At 48.2% G+C, this 16,168-nt stretch overlaps 1 protein-coding gene across 1 annotated transcript in view; it reads left to right on the top strand.

Annotated features, from left to right (window-relative positions):
- ANKS1B (ankyrin repeat and sterile alpha motif domain containing 1B) overlaps positions 1–16,168 on the top strand; it is a 518,534-nt gene that overhangs the window by 17,356 nt on the left and 485,010 nt on the right. The window lies entirely within an intron of this gene.

The raw sequence follows: 16,168 nt of genomic DNA on the forward strand, positions 1-16,168 counted from the left end.
TCTAGCCCTCCATGATCCCCATCCACACTCCAAAAAGAGCAAACCTTAAGCCAGTACCCAGACAGACATATGCAGGTGTCCTTTTAAATTACTGCAGTCAGTGCAGGTTCAGGCTGAGCCCCCTTCTCGCAGAGCTCTGTGCTGCTGCAGTGTCTGCACCACTAATAGCTGTGTCTCTGTATCAAGATCCTCATTTGACCAACGCAGTGCTGCCATTTTTGGAAAGGTGGACTTATGAAGGTTGATCACCGGTAATGGGCAGATTGGCATGACTCATTGTGGGCCTATGCAGGACTTGGATCGATCCATGAACAAACAGAAATACCTTGTAGCTATCGAACTGAGGCAGACTTCTAGATGGCGTGCTCTGAGTTAGAATCATTGGCAGAACATGTTTCCTCATTCTGTCTCATAACTGGTGTGGCTTACAGCTTTGGTGATTTGTTTCATGTTTCCTTTCAGCCTTTTTATCTGAGGGACAATTGGGCCTGATTACGATTCCGGCGGGCGGCGGAGGCCGCCCGCCAGAATTCCGCCCTCCATAATACCGCTCCGCGGTCAGAAGACCGCGGAGGGTATTATGAGTTTTTCCCTGGGCTGGCGGGCGGTCTCCAAAAGACCGCCCGCCAGCCCAGGGAAAAACTCCCTTCCCACGAGGATGCCGGCTCGTAATAGAGCCAGCGGAGTGGGAAGGTGCGACGGGTGCTGTTGCACCCGTCGCGTATTTCACTGTCTGCAAGGCAGACAGTGAAATACATTTTGGGGCCCTCTTACGGGGGCCCCTGCAGTGCCCATGCCGTTGGCATGGGCACTGCAGGGGCCCCCAGGGGCCCCGCGACTCCCCCTCCCGCCATCCGGTTCCCGGCGGGAGAACCGCCAGGAACTGGATGGCGGGAGGGGGAGTCGGAATCCCCAAGCCGGCGCAGCAAGCTGCGCCGGCTTGGAGGATTCCTTGGGGGCAGCGGGAAACCGGCGGGAGACCGCCGGTTTCCCTTCTCTGACCGCGGCTAAGCCGCCGCGGTCAGAATGCCCCGCGGGGCACCGCCGGCCTGTCGGCGGTGCCACCGCGTCCCGCGGCCCTGGCGGAAGTAATCCGCCAGGGTCGTAATGACCACCTATATGTTCTTCAAAATGATGTTGAAGGATTAGTTCCAGGCATCGGTGTCTTGGTCCTGCTTACAATAAAATATGCCTAAATGCCAGGTGAACCTGAAGCTGTTGGTTTGGTTTTCTTTCCTTCTACTTCCATTTGCCTTACCCTTATTTTCAGTTTTTGGGGAGCTCTGTTTTGGCCACCTTCCTGACATGTACATTGAGGTCATGGGTTATGTGCCTGCATGGTGCTTTAAAGCATGTACTGTACTATTTTTTTTTGATAAACCATTTAATTCGGTTTATGTGGGGACCGGCTTAACAGTCCAATAGGTCACTGGTACAATCAGAATCCAACTGATAGGGTGTACAATGAGGGAAAAATGGCGCTCTGGATACACGTCAGCCAAAATTCATTCAACTACGAGGCACCCTCACAATGGAAAACACCCATCCCTCATGGGTTTAAACATAGACCCAACAACCTGTATAAAACAAAATGAGGCACCCCACAATAGTAATAAAACCACAAATCCAGATAAGTACTGACTCCAATGAGTAATATTGTGGAAAAAACAGTCCAGAAACAATTGAATACAGTTCCTTAATGTCCGGTCCAAACAAATCTTTTATTGACCCAAGTCATCCAATTACTTTTAATTTTGTGATTTCCTTTGACAGCTGGACCTTGGTACTCTTGATTGTTTTGGGATAGCAATGTTAAATATATGGATAAGTGCTCGTTGTTGTATGAAGGTACTGTCATAAATTATTAGTATCTAATCATGGAGTCAGTATGACTAAATTCACTGGTTTGGGGTGATTTTATATCTGTGGGCGATATCATATTCGTTGGTCACTATTCTTTACTTTCCACCACCTTTTGGACATTTTGCTTAAGTGGCATATTTTTGTGGGATACAATTAGGGGCACTCTTTCCATTTTATTTATTTTTTATTTTTGTTTTGATTGGAGTCTAAATTTGGGTCCGTAACATGCAGTATCTCTTTCCTCTCACCACCCTTTTTTTCGGGTGTTTTTGAAAAATGTGGGTTTTAAATTTGGGATTTTTGTTGCACAATACTCAAGTGTGATGTTTGAGCATTTTGGTTCTTAACTCTAATAATTTGTTTACAATTTTTAGCCCTGAAGAAGTCGTTTGGGATGAGACAATTTCCCATGACGAAACATGTGTTGGCTTGAATTGTTTGTTCTATGGATGAAGCATTAAGATATTGGATGACTTGAGTCAATAAAAGATTTGTTTGGACCGGACATTAAGGAACTGTATTCAATTGTTCCTGGACTGTTTTTTCCACAATATTACTCATTGGAGTCAGTACTTATCTGGATTTGTGGTTTTATTACTATTGTGGAGTGCCTCATTTTGTTTTACACTGGTACAATCAGCACAGGTAAAGTAGTACACCATATAGATCCAACTCATGATACACTAATTCACACACAGTAACCACTGCCCCATTTGTCAGTTTGCACACCTCCCATTAAGGTGAAACCAGGCTTCTTGCCCCATCCCAACTCCCCCATACCTTTGTGTATTTGGCTGGGTGCCCTCATACTTCGCAGACCACCTTCTCCTACTGTGCACACCAGTCTAGCCCCTGATGCCATTTACGATCGTGGGAGCGGCCTCGGCCTTCCAGTTCGCCGCAATGTCTCTTTAGGCCACCAAGCAGGCCACCCCCACAAATGTCTGCTGAGCTCTGCTGGAACCCATCCCGTCAAGCAGTTCCAGGAGAGCCAGCAGCAGAGCCACTTCAACTTCCACCTGTATAACTCTTGAAATCTCTCCGAGTACCGCCCTCCAATAACAGGTTATATGGGGGCAAGCCCATACCATATGAAAGAAGTCTGTGTTGGGGCTTGCACAATGAGGACAGTCCGCTTGGGGCCACAGGCCCACTCTATACAACCGGTCAGGTGTGAGGTATGGTGTGTGAAGAAAGTATACCCTCTCCACTCAGAGGCGGGAGGTCATAATTAGAGACCGCGGAGCCATCAATGCTTCCCTCCAGTCTCCATCATTGATCGGGCCCACTCACTGCTCCCATCGCTTCTGGAGCTTGTCAAGTGTTTGGGTGGTGTTACTGACTAATGAGCGGTAGATGCATGACACCCCTCCTTTGCCTAGAGTGCCCATCACAATTCTGGCCTCTACGGGGCTGAATTCCGGGAGTTCTGTCCCCATCTGAATATGCGCCTGCAATGCGTGCCTAAGCTGCAGAAACTTGTGAAATTGGGACTTATGCAGTTCAAATTGCTCCTGGAGCTCCTGAAACGATCTCATGCGGGAGCCGGTCCAGACATCACCCAGCTGGGAGATACCTATAAGGGCCCATTTGCGGAATCCCCAAAGCGCCAAGACCTCTCCCAGCCACCGTCTCTGCCACAGCAGGGTCTGCTGAGTAATGCGGCGCCACCACCCAGTAGTTCGCTGTGCAGCCCTGCACCCCACCAACACCACCGAGTCACATCGGGAACATTACGCAGCAGGGGATCACCGTACAACCTCCCAAGCAAGCTATGGAAGCCCATGGTCAAGGGTTCTAGCTGATACGCCGGATCCGACCAGCCCCCTCCCAGCCAGTCGTGGATGACCAATAAGTGCATAGCTAAGTAGTATAGCTTGAGGTTGGACATTCCCAATCCCCCGTCATAAAAATCCCCTTGACAGGTACAGAGCGCTAGTTGAGGGCACGAACCATGCCATAGGAACCGCCGCGCCAACGCCTCCATCTCACTAAACCACTTCCTGGGAATTTGGTGCGGAAAATTCTCAAGCACATAGAGGAGCTGGGGAAGCACCATCATTTTATACAGCACAATTCAGCCCAGAATATTAAGGGGGAGCGACCACCAGCGCTGGAGGTCCTCCTTGACTCTCCGAGTCAAGGGTATCACATTGAGGGACCACACCAAGAGTGCCACATGTATCCCAAGGTACCAGAAGCTACTACGGCGGAGGGGAATATCCTGCTGCCAATCATAGCTATCCCTGGCCGGGCTCAGCAGGACCAGGAGAGACTTACCGGGATTTACTACCAGACCGACGCATCTGCAACTGGCATAGGAGCTGTAACACCTGCGGCCCGCTACTAGTTGGGTTTGCTAAAAACACCAGTACATCATCCAGGTACAGCGCAATGCGATCTTCCTTCCCAGTGGGCCAGGCCCACCCCTCAATCAAGGGATCCTCTCTTATCAGCTTCGCCAACAACTCTATCACTAGTGTGAATAAAAGTGGAGAAAGAGGGCAGCCCTGACGAGTCCCCCTCCAGATGGGGAACAACTCCGACACCACCCCAGTCACCTGCACTCGGGCTGTTGGGTTAGAGTAGAGGAGCCTCACCAGTGCCCGAAACCTTGGGCCAAACCCGGCCCCTTCCAGCACCCTCCGGAGATAGGACCAATCCACTGTATTGAACGCCTTCTTGAAATCCCCGAGAAGGAGTGCCAGTGGGGGGGCCAAGAGGGCCCAGTTAGCCAGAACGAGGTGCATCCACCTGATACAATTCCTAGTACTCCTACTCAGCATAAAACCACACTGGTCCGAGTGTATTAGCGAGGGCAACACTTTTCGCAACCTGGTCGCCAGTACTGTAGAAAAAATCGTAATCTCTGTTTTAAGAAGCAAGATGGGTCGATACTCCGAGCAGCTCCACGATGGAGGCTTCGTCTTGGGAATGACTACAATAGTTGCCTGGTCAAGCCCCGGCGGGAACCCCCCAGTCCTTTCTGCCTCCTCAAACATAGCTAGCAAGTGCGGGGCGAGCACATCTCGAAACTTACTATCGAGCTCCGTCAGGACCTGGAGTGTTACCCGCCGCTAACTCGGAGATAGTGGCTCCAATTTCCTCAACACCCACCGGCTCATCCAAGTCCTGTCTGTCGGCCACCGAAATCTTCGGAAAAGGCACCTCATATAGCAGATGGTCGTCCCTCTCGGCCAGAGGACTGGGGCGCTCCTAATATAATTTCGCATAGTAGGTGGCAAAGATCTGTGCAATCTCGCAAGACGACCTAGAAACTACCCCCGATTCACCAATGATCTCCGGAACGATCCTCCCCGCCATTGGGCCAGTTGCCAGCCAGTGCAGAAGCTTGCCGTTTTTGTCTCCCCAACCATAAACCCAGGCCACGGAAGTTCACCACATATGCTTCGCTGTCTCAAGAGTAGCGTGCCTAATCTCCTGCAGCCAGGATGAGCTGCCTCATGATTACTTCACTGTCGCACCGCCTGGGCCTCCAACACCGACACCGCCTGACTACGCACTCGCTCCCTCACACGAAGAAGGTATTTGGCGTGCCCCCGAAGTGTAGCCTTACAGGCAGCCCAAAGTGTACCAGGGACGACACCGAACCGATGTTAATAGAAAGGTACTCTGTCAGGCATTCTCCTATGGCCTGTGCATAGTCGCCATCCTGAAGAAGCCACACATTAAGCCGCCCCATGGGGCGTCGACCCGCATCCCCATCATCTAGCTGTAGCAAGAGCGGCACATCATCTGAGACCCCGTGAGGGAGCATTTCCACCCTGTGACCCGAAGTACATCGAGGGCTGGAACAAGAAAGAGTTCAATCTGGGCGCTGGAGTGTGGTGTGCTGCCGATGTGTGGGTGTACCGCCGCAAACGGGGATGCCACGTCCGCCAGACATCGCAGAGACCATAATGTCTACTTCTGGGTTCAGCACCGAGTTGAAGTCTCCTCCCAAAATAGTCAGTCCCGGGGGGATCCATGTCACCACCTCCCTAAGGATCATAAGAAAGCTCTGCAGCGCCCCCAGGGGGGCATAAACGCTAAGGATGTTGATAGGGCGGCCTCCCATCAGTCCGGTGATCACCACGTACCGACCCTGCGGGTCCGAGTGAGAGGTAGCCACCACCATGGATAAAGAATGGTGCAATAGAATGGCCGTTCCCCGGGAGCCCCTGGAAATGTCTGCATGATATACCCTGTCATACCCCCCTCTCAGCAGTATGGGGCATCGAGTGCCAAGTAGGCGAGTCTCCTGCAACAGGTCCACAGACAATGCCAAACGACAGAGGGTGCTAAACACCGCTGACTGTTTTATTTTATCCAGGAGGCCGTTTACGTTCCAAGATAATATTCACCTAGCAGACTCCGACATAAGCAAAGAACAAGAACAGTGCATCCCATGTGCTCACCAGATGCCTCTATAGTGACCTATCAAGCCAACCCTGAAAAATGAAACACGGAGTCAAACTTAGCAAAAACCCGCTAAACACCCCCTTGACTCCCCCCATCTGACACCCTCCCCATACTTCCACCCCAGAAGCATCTGTCGCCCCAAACAGTAGATACAGAGGGGGTTATTTTAACTTTGGAGGAGTGTTAATCCGTCCCAAAAGTGACGGTAAAGTGACGGATATACCACCATCCGTATTACGAGTTCCATAGGATATAATGGACTCGTAATACGGCTGGTGGTAAATCCGTCACTTTTCCGTCACTTTTGGGACGGATTAACACCTCCTCCAAAGTTAGAATAACCCCCAGAATGTCTACAGTGAACGTGGAATGAAGGACCCCTCCATTTGAGTTGGAGTTCTGCAATGCGGCCAGGCACTGTCCCTTGCCTCACCTCCGGGGGGAGCACTCGCCCAGACTCTCCCAAACACTCACAGCACCAGGAGTCAGGGTCAGGAGAGCAGGGGAGATTGGCTCAGGGGCTCCCCCTCCACATCTTGAGTCGGCCTCTTCTCCTCAGGGCCATCTGGCACATCCCCTCCTCCAGCAGGGGCCCGTTCCGGCTGTACATCTTCTGCCGAATCTCCATGAGGGTCTCTCCTTCCCCTCTGACGGGACCGGGTGCGCCTGCGGCCCGTCCACACTCCCGGGGTGCCGGCCCGTCTCCTGCAGATCGCTCCTCGTCCCAGAGGGCCCCCCCTGAGCCACATGGTGCTCTTCCGTGAGCCTTTCCCATGCAGCCTCCGGTGAGTCAAAAAAGGATTTCCCATCCATCAGGACTTTCAGCAATGCAGGAAAGAGGAACATATATGTCAGCTGCACCTCACGGGTATGATCCGGGAATATGAGGATCCTATGGTTGTCCCAGCGGAGATCCGGCTGGGCTGTAGCCTCTCGAACGACCACATTCTGGTCTTTGAAGTTGAGGAATCGTGCTATCATCGGCCGCCGGGGGCCACCCGGTGGCAGCAGCGGTGTCAGAGCCCTATGGGCACGCTCTATGGCAAACCACATGGAGAGCCGCTGGTCCGGGACCCATGATCGAATCCAATGTTCCAAGATTTCAATCGCGGAGTTCGTCTCCGCTCCCTCCAGGAAGCCCACAAATCGCAAATTGTTACACCTGGAGCTGTTTTGCCCTGCGGTGCAGTTCACCGGTACAGGTCTGCAGCTGGGCGACCCTAATCTTAAGGTCCGCAAGCTCATCTTCAGTCTGCGAGACCCGGCCCTTAACCTCCTGGATGCAGCCTACCACCTTTCGCAGGTCCTGATGCAGGAGGCGCACGTCCTCCTTCACTTCACTGACCTTGGCTTCTACTGGTAATTGCAAGGTCTGGATAGCTTGAAGAATCGTGTTCACTTCCCCGGCCGCCGCCGTCTCCGACTCTCCCTTCGCCCGAGAGGATCCTTGCTTAGTGAATTGATCTATACGGTGCTGCGATGCCGGAGGCTACTTGGCCACCTTGTCTCTCCCCATCCCGGGTGTGTGGTCAGGGTAGTGCCGCTACAGCCGAGCGCCTTATGCCAATGCGGTCTCGCAAGGGTCCCAAACAAGGCCTCCTGCTGCACACTTTGGCCCCAGAGGGGATCGCCGGGCCGGCGAACGGACGCCGCTCCTCTCTCCCAGGGGGCGCTAGCTCAGCCCCGAGCACTGTCATTATAACTGTGGTCCAGGGTTCGCTCGCCCCTGCCCACCACTCCGGGCTCAGCGATCGTTCACCACTCCGCGGTCCGATCCAGGAACTGCCCGCCGCACATCTTTCACCGGGGCTCCACATTGCCCCTTCAGTTCGCATGATTCCTCCAAGAATCTCCGTCTCCACACCTGGGGTCCCCCCAAGGGCCGCCGCCGACTGCCCCCAGCCCCGATCTCCTCTGGGGGGCGACAGGACAAGGGAGACAAGGCCCCGGGTCGTCTCAGAAGGTCCACAGAGGCTCCTCACCGGGCACGCCCAGCCCGGCCAGTCCACCGCCGCCAGCCCCTCACAGACCAGCCATCTCGTTCATGGGCCACCTCCTGGCCCGTGTCCCCTCATCACCACAGCCTCCAGTGGGGCCACGACCGCACAGCTGTCCGCCCCGGGGTCTCGGGTTCCTTATTGCCACTGTCCAGCCCAATCAGCCTACCACCATCAGCCCTTCACCTCTATGGGCCCTGCTTCCTTCGCCACCTCTAATGTTCCAATCAATGGGGCCCCGGCCGCCTCACTGTCCACCTCGGTGGCCCTGGGCTCTCTGTCTCTTCCCAGGTGTCCCTGGTCCCTGGATCCACCACTGGCCCTCAGTCGATGCCCGACTGGGCCGGGGCCCGCAGCGCTCCCTCTGCTGTGGTTATTTTCGGGGGGGCTCTGGCAAAATCCTGACTTCGGGCGCAGGGAAGTGCCAATTCCTTCTCCCGCTTTCTGCCCCTCCCCAGGCCACAGCACAGGCCGCAGCCCGGGGTGTCCAATCACCAAGTATTCCGGTCACAGCTGGTGCGGCACACTCACTTGCCTGGCTGCGCCGCTCCGGCTCCAGGCGCGCCTCCCCCGAAGGTGCGGCCGTTCTCATCGGCCTCCCAGACTCCGATGCGGCCCGTCTCAACCACAAGACCGTGCGTGGGCCCGCTGCGACAGCCCCAGGCAGCGGAGCCCATACGCGGCCCGCTGCAGCTTCCTTAGCCAGGGATCGGGTCCCCTGCTGCCCCGTCACTTTCCCCGCACCCGGGGGTATGCGGACGGGCAGGGGGGGACTGGGACAGTGGGCCTCTGGCCGGCGGATGACGGAGGGATCCGGACCACTCCTAGAGTGTGACCGCCATCTTGACGCACTGTACTATTATAGTTATATTTGTATCCTCTTCTGTTTTGGGTTCCCCTAGGAGGAAGTTGCTACATGTGAAGGTTTGTTATAGGCACACTTCTGGCATTTTTAACAGTACTGTTTTGGCCTCTCTCAAGTCGGATTCATTGAAGCTCCACACAGCAAGTGTCCTTCTCCTCTTCCCTGAGATCTGATGCAAGGTCCTTGAGAGCAGGTTTGTGACATAATTTTGCCACTTCATTATTGCAGTTTTAATCCAGGCTTGGCCCAGCATATGTCCTGTAGGGGCAACAGTGTGACGTTCTTGCCTTGGTTACAAGAGTAACCTTCTTCTGCCTCAACATATTGGTTTTATTTTATCTCTGACAACACTTCTTCAGGCTGTCATTTTCCTGCATGCAGCATGTGGCAACCCTCTGTGGTGCTCAAGGTGCAGATTAATGGGTGGAGGGGAGTGATAGTCCAATTTTGAGGTCTTTTTGGATTGTATTCACAGCTGGCTCCTCATTTTGTGTCATGAATGGCCCTATCTGAGTCCCTTTACTCATTTCCTCAAGAAAATGGCCTACTATTGATGAGAGGATTTTCTAGAGCTCTTCTTCCTTACACCTCTTTTAGCTTCTGGAATGCCTGATAGTTTTGAATACGGACAGACTTTCTTCGTACTCTTAAAACTGTATTATCAGAATACTGACGCCAGGTTTCTAACTAGGTCTTACCTCTGGTTATGAGTAGGTAGTAAGATGCTCTGATATAAACATGATTCCACTGGAGAACATAGATTAGTCTGACAGTTTTTGAAAAGCTAGATTGCCCCTTCAGGCCTTACAAAGGTGACTCAGCAGGTTGTTTACTCCCTTATCAATTGATACTCCTTTCTTTGAACCTCGGTTAACTGGTACTCAACAGGTATTCTTCAGGGTTATGCTTTGGAAGTATTTTAGGTCTATATCTGCATCCCTCAGTTCAGCCTGTTAGGAGGTGGAATTCCTATTGTCTGATGCCTAGAACATATTGTTTGTTTGGGGTTGAGGGAAACAAGTTTTCATGTTTATTTTGCCCTTAGGACAAGTAGGCCCAACTCCCTGCAGCACAAACGCTTTTGCTGTCAGTTTATAGAGAAGGGAACTGTCTGCAGTTGAGGTAATATGTGTGTCTATATGATAATGCTGTAATGAACTTGTATTTATGGTTCATTGATGAAAAACCTTCATAATTAGGGTGAGCACTGTAAATAAACGCTTTACAGTCACAATGCACTCCTGATAGTAGTTGTGCATACATGTTTGAAAGGTTTAACAATACGAGGCTAAGTATAATGCTCCCAGAATGATCTCTGATTAGATGCAAATGTTTGCAGAAGCTTGTAAGCAAGATTGATGATTATTTGGTTTCAAAATAAAATGTTCAGAAAAAAGTGCAACTAGGAAAAACAAGTTTCGCTACTATGAAGTTTTAGGTGCTATTACTTTGAAGCGTCATTTAGTAAAATGTGTTGATGCATGGTAGTATTTCCCAAAAATATTCCTAATGGAAAATCAGTTTAACCATTTTCAACAAGAATGTGGGAAGCATGAAAATAAACCAGCACTAACAAAACCAACCGATCCAACATTTTTTGTGAGTCTCTTGGTTTCATAAATGCATGTTTTGTTTTGACACAGCTTTTGTACCCTTTATTGTTGTGGGAGCTGCCAGGCCCTCGCCATTGAAACAAACATTGGCAAAATTAAAAAAAAGTTTTATAGTCTCAAAAAGCACACATTCCCAACAGTGGCATAAGAAAGGCCCAGTAGCCCCCCTCCAGGCGGCCCCCTCAGCACAGCACCCGCACTGAGGAAGTCTGGATGGGCGGGCCCCTCCATGTTCTTTGCAGGTGGGGCCACCTCTAGTTTCATTATGCCACTGACTGCCACAATGGTCCACGGCACTGAACAAACCTACTTTGTGTGCTGATATGCTCCTTGTGGAAAAGCTGAATGCGATCACTCACAGTAAAGCTAGCCGATAGATAGCAAGAGAAATAGAAGTTTAATAAAAATGTCACACCTAATTAGGAACCCAATTCTTAAGGAAAGTCACAAAAGTGCACCCATGGTAAACATCTGTGAATTGGTGGCTTTCATGAATTCGTGAGAACTTACAGAAGTAGATCAGGAAATCGTACTCCTACAAAATATTTGTGAACTGTATTTTAGCACGAGTGAATATACATGTGTAGATTTGCTCATGTGAGAATCTGTTGAGCGTTTACAAGTTCACTTTCCCTCCAACCACTTTTTTCACAACCCTGGAAGATGTCAGAAGTAAATTTCTAACTTTTCTCATTATGGGAAAAAATTGGAGAAGAGCTGGTGAAAATCCTAAAAACATGCCAGTTAGTAGGTTTGCGGACTTGATGGCAATCCAGCCCTGGAACTATTGCTTACTGCCTCCTCCAGCCCAGTATGTAGATCTGCAGACAAGTAGATTTTCTTTAGAGGACAAGTAGATTTAAGAAGCAACCTGTACCATGGACAAGTAGATATTTTTATTAAATTCCACACCCTTTTGTCTCTAGGTAAAGAATCATTTATGGTTCACTCTTTGACATATGCTTGAAATTCCTCTGTTTATGGATATAGCATGTGCTGTGATCTTGGGTGGATGAAGTTCCTGCAGGTTAATACCTAAGGAGTAACAGTCCATTTGTTCCCAGAATGGTGCTGCCCCTGACTAACCCTATAGGTGAGTTGTAGAAGATGACTTCCTCCCTTGCCTTCCATAGAGTCTTTTCTGAGCACCCTTCAATGCACGTGGAAAGTTCAATGTCTGAGCCAGACGTGCCGTGAAAGTCTCTTGCTGTTCAAGTTTCTTTTTAATTCATGCCCATATTACCACAAGAATTGCACCACAGGTGCCCCTCTTTTGCATGGTAAAGTAAACAGATACTGGTGGACAGATTGCTACATTTGTGCAGGTTCATCTATGTTAATGGGAAGTGGCTTGGTGCAGCCACAGCCAATGATTATGTTCCCTAATTCTGGGGTATGTTCAGTTATTCTGAGGTTGGCCTCCAAACCAGCATGAACCTTGTCTGACATATCTGCAGTGGTTGACTTGTAGTGTGGGAAGGCATAGGCAGTAGGGATGGACAGAAATGAGAAATTCTGCCTATTGGATCCCAGAGCCGATAAAATATGAGGTGGGTGAAATGTTTTGATCTGGACCAGATTTCAAGTAGAGATCTGCAAATTATTAGTAGGTGTTACTACTGTTTGGCATTCATGTTACTTACTTTGAACATAAAAAACTAAAATCCCTGAAACAAAGAATAGGTGGCTCCCCTTGCTCATATTACTAAAGTGCAACATTACTACATGTGATTTTGGTATGGTTGGGAGTTGAATTGAAGCAGGAACAAACACATATTTACATGTATTTATTTACTGGAAAGTGATATGATCCTCTTTTCACAAAGCACTCTTAGAGGGAGACTTGGTCAGGATTGAAAAAGTCCTATCTTCTTGTCTTACCCACCAAAACTTTGGCATTGTCAGAAGTAGTTTTGTGAATTAAATATGTGTGTGTAAATTGATGTTTCGTTCGACTCCTTGTCTATGGTTCACTTGTACTTCAATGTATCTTTTTCTTTGCTGCTAGCCAATGCAACTAATTCTGGTTCAGACAGTGGTGCCATGTCTCAGCTCTTCCCCGAAGAGGGCTGCCGGTATCTGAATCCACTGAAAACAGTCTGGTATTAAGGGAAGCTCAGATCTAACTCGTTACAATAGTCCCAGCAGTGAGTAAGCAATGACCGTTGTGGAAGGCTGGGAGGTGAGGGCACATTTTGTTGTCCTTTCTAAAGTTGAAAAGTAAAGATAATTTATCAGACTAGAACTTTAAGTTTTGAGGAAATCTAGTGGAATGCCCTGCCCACAAAGGTATGGGGGTTGAACTGGGAGGGTGCTTAGGATTAGAGGTTGAGTTGGAGTTATTTTCCCAGCAGTACTTGGTTGGCACTTACATTTGAAGGGGAAGGGAAAAATATCATGACACTTTCCTGGGAGATGTAAGCCCATAATTAAGTTAAGTAAAAAATGTGAGGGTTTGTCAGTGACTTGGTGTGGTACATGCCTGCATGTCTATGTTCACATTAAATAAAGCCCAGAAAACCCAACTTATTCTTGGCTACCACTGTGTATGGAAGTATGGAATTACCATGCATATGGTGCAATTTGCTGTCTAACATGATTATACATGCGAAAAACAAGGATGAGATCAAGATGAAAACAATCTCCTCTTACTCTAACTTCCTTTCTGTCTTCAAACATGAGAGCAAGCACTAGAGTCTGGCTGCTTCTTGGTTGTCAGACTATGAAAAGGTGAGGCAAAGGAACGCCACTTAACGAGGCTTAAGGAGCTTTCTGTGGATTTAGACTGTGAGAAAGAGGGCAACAAGTACAGAATGACGGTAGAAGGGAAATGAAGAATCGGTCTCTGCAGAGCACCACAGAAGTAGAATTCAAATTTAGGGTCACTGAGCTTCAAGGCAGGTGACTTGAAACTCCTATACCCATGACAGATTTTAAAATGGTCTTATAAAATGGTCTCTGTGGATGTTGCAGTGCTCTTTCTTCCTCATTAGGCTCCTTGGGGTTTTTAAAACTTGAAAGAGGAGTGAAAGGACTGTGCCTGTACAAAGGGAAGTATTTTTGAATGCAAGTTACTCATACAAATAACTTGCAAACTCCCAAACTCCAGAGCTGTCCTTTGTTTGGCCTAAAGGTATGCAGTCGCATAAAGCCAGCCTCAAAATTCCTCTGTTGGGTTCCTGTTAGACATATGTAGTGCATGCTTTGTAACTAGAATCCTGTTGCCCACCAGTGTCAATCTACTGTCAATTCACTAGTTGAAAGATATTTTGTGGTAAAATCATGCCATGCTCTCCTCCTCCTTGTAGAGCTTCCTTCTGACTCAGTCTTAAAAAATACTTTCTCAAATCTAGAAGGTCCTTAAACACTTCTGTTTAATCAAGCTCATAGTTTACCTCCCTTTCTCTTCTTAAACTATCCTTACACCTGCCCTCTGTCCAAGTTGTCCCTCCTTTCAGATGCTTGAGACCAGCCTTTGCTTCAAGATCACAGGCCTTTGAACTTTACTGCAAAACTTAAAGCTTTATCAGGTCATCTTGTCAGTGTGTGAGTAATACACAGAAGCTTTCATCTTCAATGCTGAATGCACAATTGTTCTTCCTCCATCAAAACGTCGTCCTCCTCTCTCCTTTTCCCATCCAAAGATCTCTAATGTGAACTCATGGTGGTGCGTATATTTAGAAAACAAAAACAACATAAACAAAATAAATTTACCCTGATTGATTTCACTGCATCATAATTCTGTGTACTTGAAAATGAGTCTCCCATGCCACAACTAGTCCCAATGCCTAGGTGTTCATTAAGGCTCAGTCATAATGGTCATATTGTTCAGGTTTTACATAGTCCTTGTGTGACCTAATTAGCAACACAAGCATTGCCATGCATTATTTGTGTATGTAGATACATATATCTTTCTTTCTCTTTCTCTCTTTCTCTCTCTCTCTATTTCTCTGTCTATGACATTTACCCTTGTAGGGTCTTTAGGTGCTGCAGAAAATGTACTAAGGCAGTGGTTCCCAGCCTTTTGACTTCTGAGGACCCCTACTGAATCATGACTGGAAGCCAGGGACCCCCAAGCAATATGTATGAATTAAATTTCAAACATTAAAACAGTAATTTGCAAAAAATACACAAACAAGTGCACACTGAACAACTACTCAAATTAGTAAAGATATAATTATTGTACATTGATAAAATATGTAAAAATAATTATGGGAAGGTTGGCGCTGCATCTCTGCCACAAACTCTTCAATGTTGAGTTTTATTTAGGAAAGTTAAATCCTCATGTCAGATTCTACATTTTCCAAGCAATTTCTGTTTTTATTTTTTAGGTACATAAGATCTGAGAAAGTTTTGTGACAAAAATATGTGGTGGGGCAAGAAAGTAAAACCATGAGGGCCTCTCATCTCTCCATAGACTCTCTGTCACATGTAATTAATTTCTTTTAAAGCACATCTCATACCAGTGTAGGGTGGCTGAGCACTTTACCAGGTACTACAAGGTGTAGAATTCATATATCATCCACACTGGTAGGCATTTTGTAGGAGTGCTAGGTCTGGAGAAGCACAAACTCAGGATTCAGATCACAACTCAGTGGTTAGCGTTGACTTTAATAATAAGAATGTAATTCTACGCAAGAAATCCTTTTTTGGCAGTAAAGAAAGTGAAAGACTGGAAAAAAAAACAACTTTCTAATTTGTGCCATGCGGTTTGCATGTAGCACTTTAATGGCAGTTCATAGCTCAATGAGCTAGATTACGATTGTAACTTAAGAACTGCACAGTAACAAAAGAATCTCCGTGACAAAAGCAGTAACCCATTGTGCTATGTACATTCAATACTGTTCTTTGCATGAAACACATTCTTTGCAGCAGGCATTTTGACCATCTGTGCTACCTTTGAGTCAAAACTGCCACTGCACATAGCTCCCATCTCTCTCCAGTAGGTACATTAATCAAGAGAGTTATCTTCACTCTTTTATTTTTGTCCATAAGCTGCTGGATGTACAAGGAATGTTGCAGTGCTTTTAAAACTGCAGAACAAAGGAAGTAATAAATATAAAACATGCATGTATTTTTTCAGAGGCCTTGGCTGGAGAAGTGCTTTTCTGCCGGCCCAGGCCTGTGGAATCCCCTGGTGGTCAGCAGACCACTGGTTGGGAACCACTGTACTAATTTATGAGACATGCTGCCGCTCGACCAAAAACAGTCAGGGAATTAGATGGATTAGAACCAAGTGTGCAGGTTCCTGTGTCATTTTATTAATTTCTGAGATTGAGAGTATAGCTTTATAGAGTAACACATACTGTATGTACTCTGATAGATCTGCCTCTCTAATGAGTGTACACCGTTCTCTGAGCAACCAAAAGAATATGCTCATTGACTGTTGTTGATGTGGTTCATCAGGC

Source organism: Pleurodeles waltl, chromosome 4_1, assembly GCF_031143425.1.
Source record: "Pleurodeles waltl isolate 20211129_DDA chromosome 4_1, aPleWal1.hap1.20221129, whole genome shotgun sequence".
NCBI lineage: Eukaryota > Metazoa > Chordata > Amphibia > Caudata > Salamandridae > Pleurodeles > Pleurodeles waltl.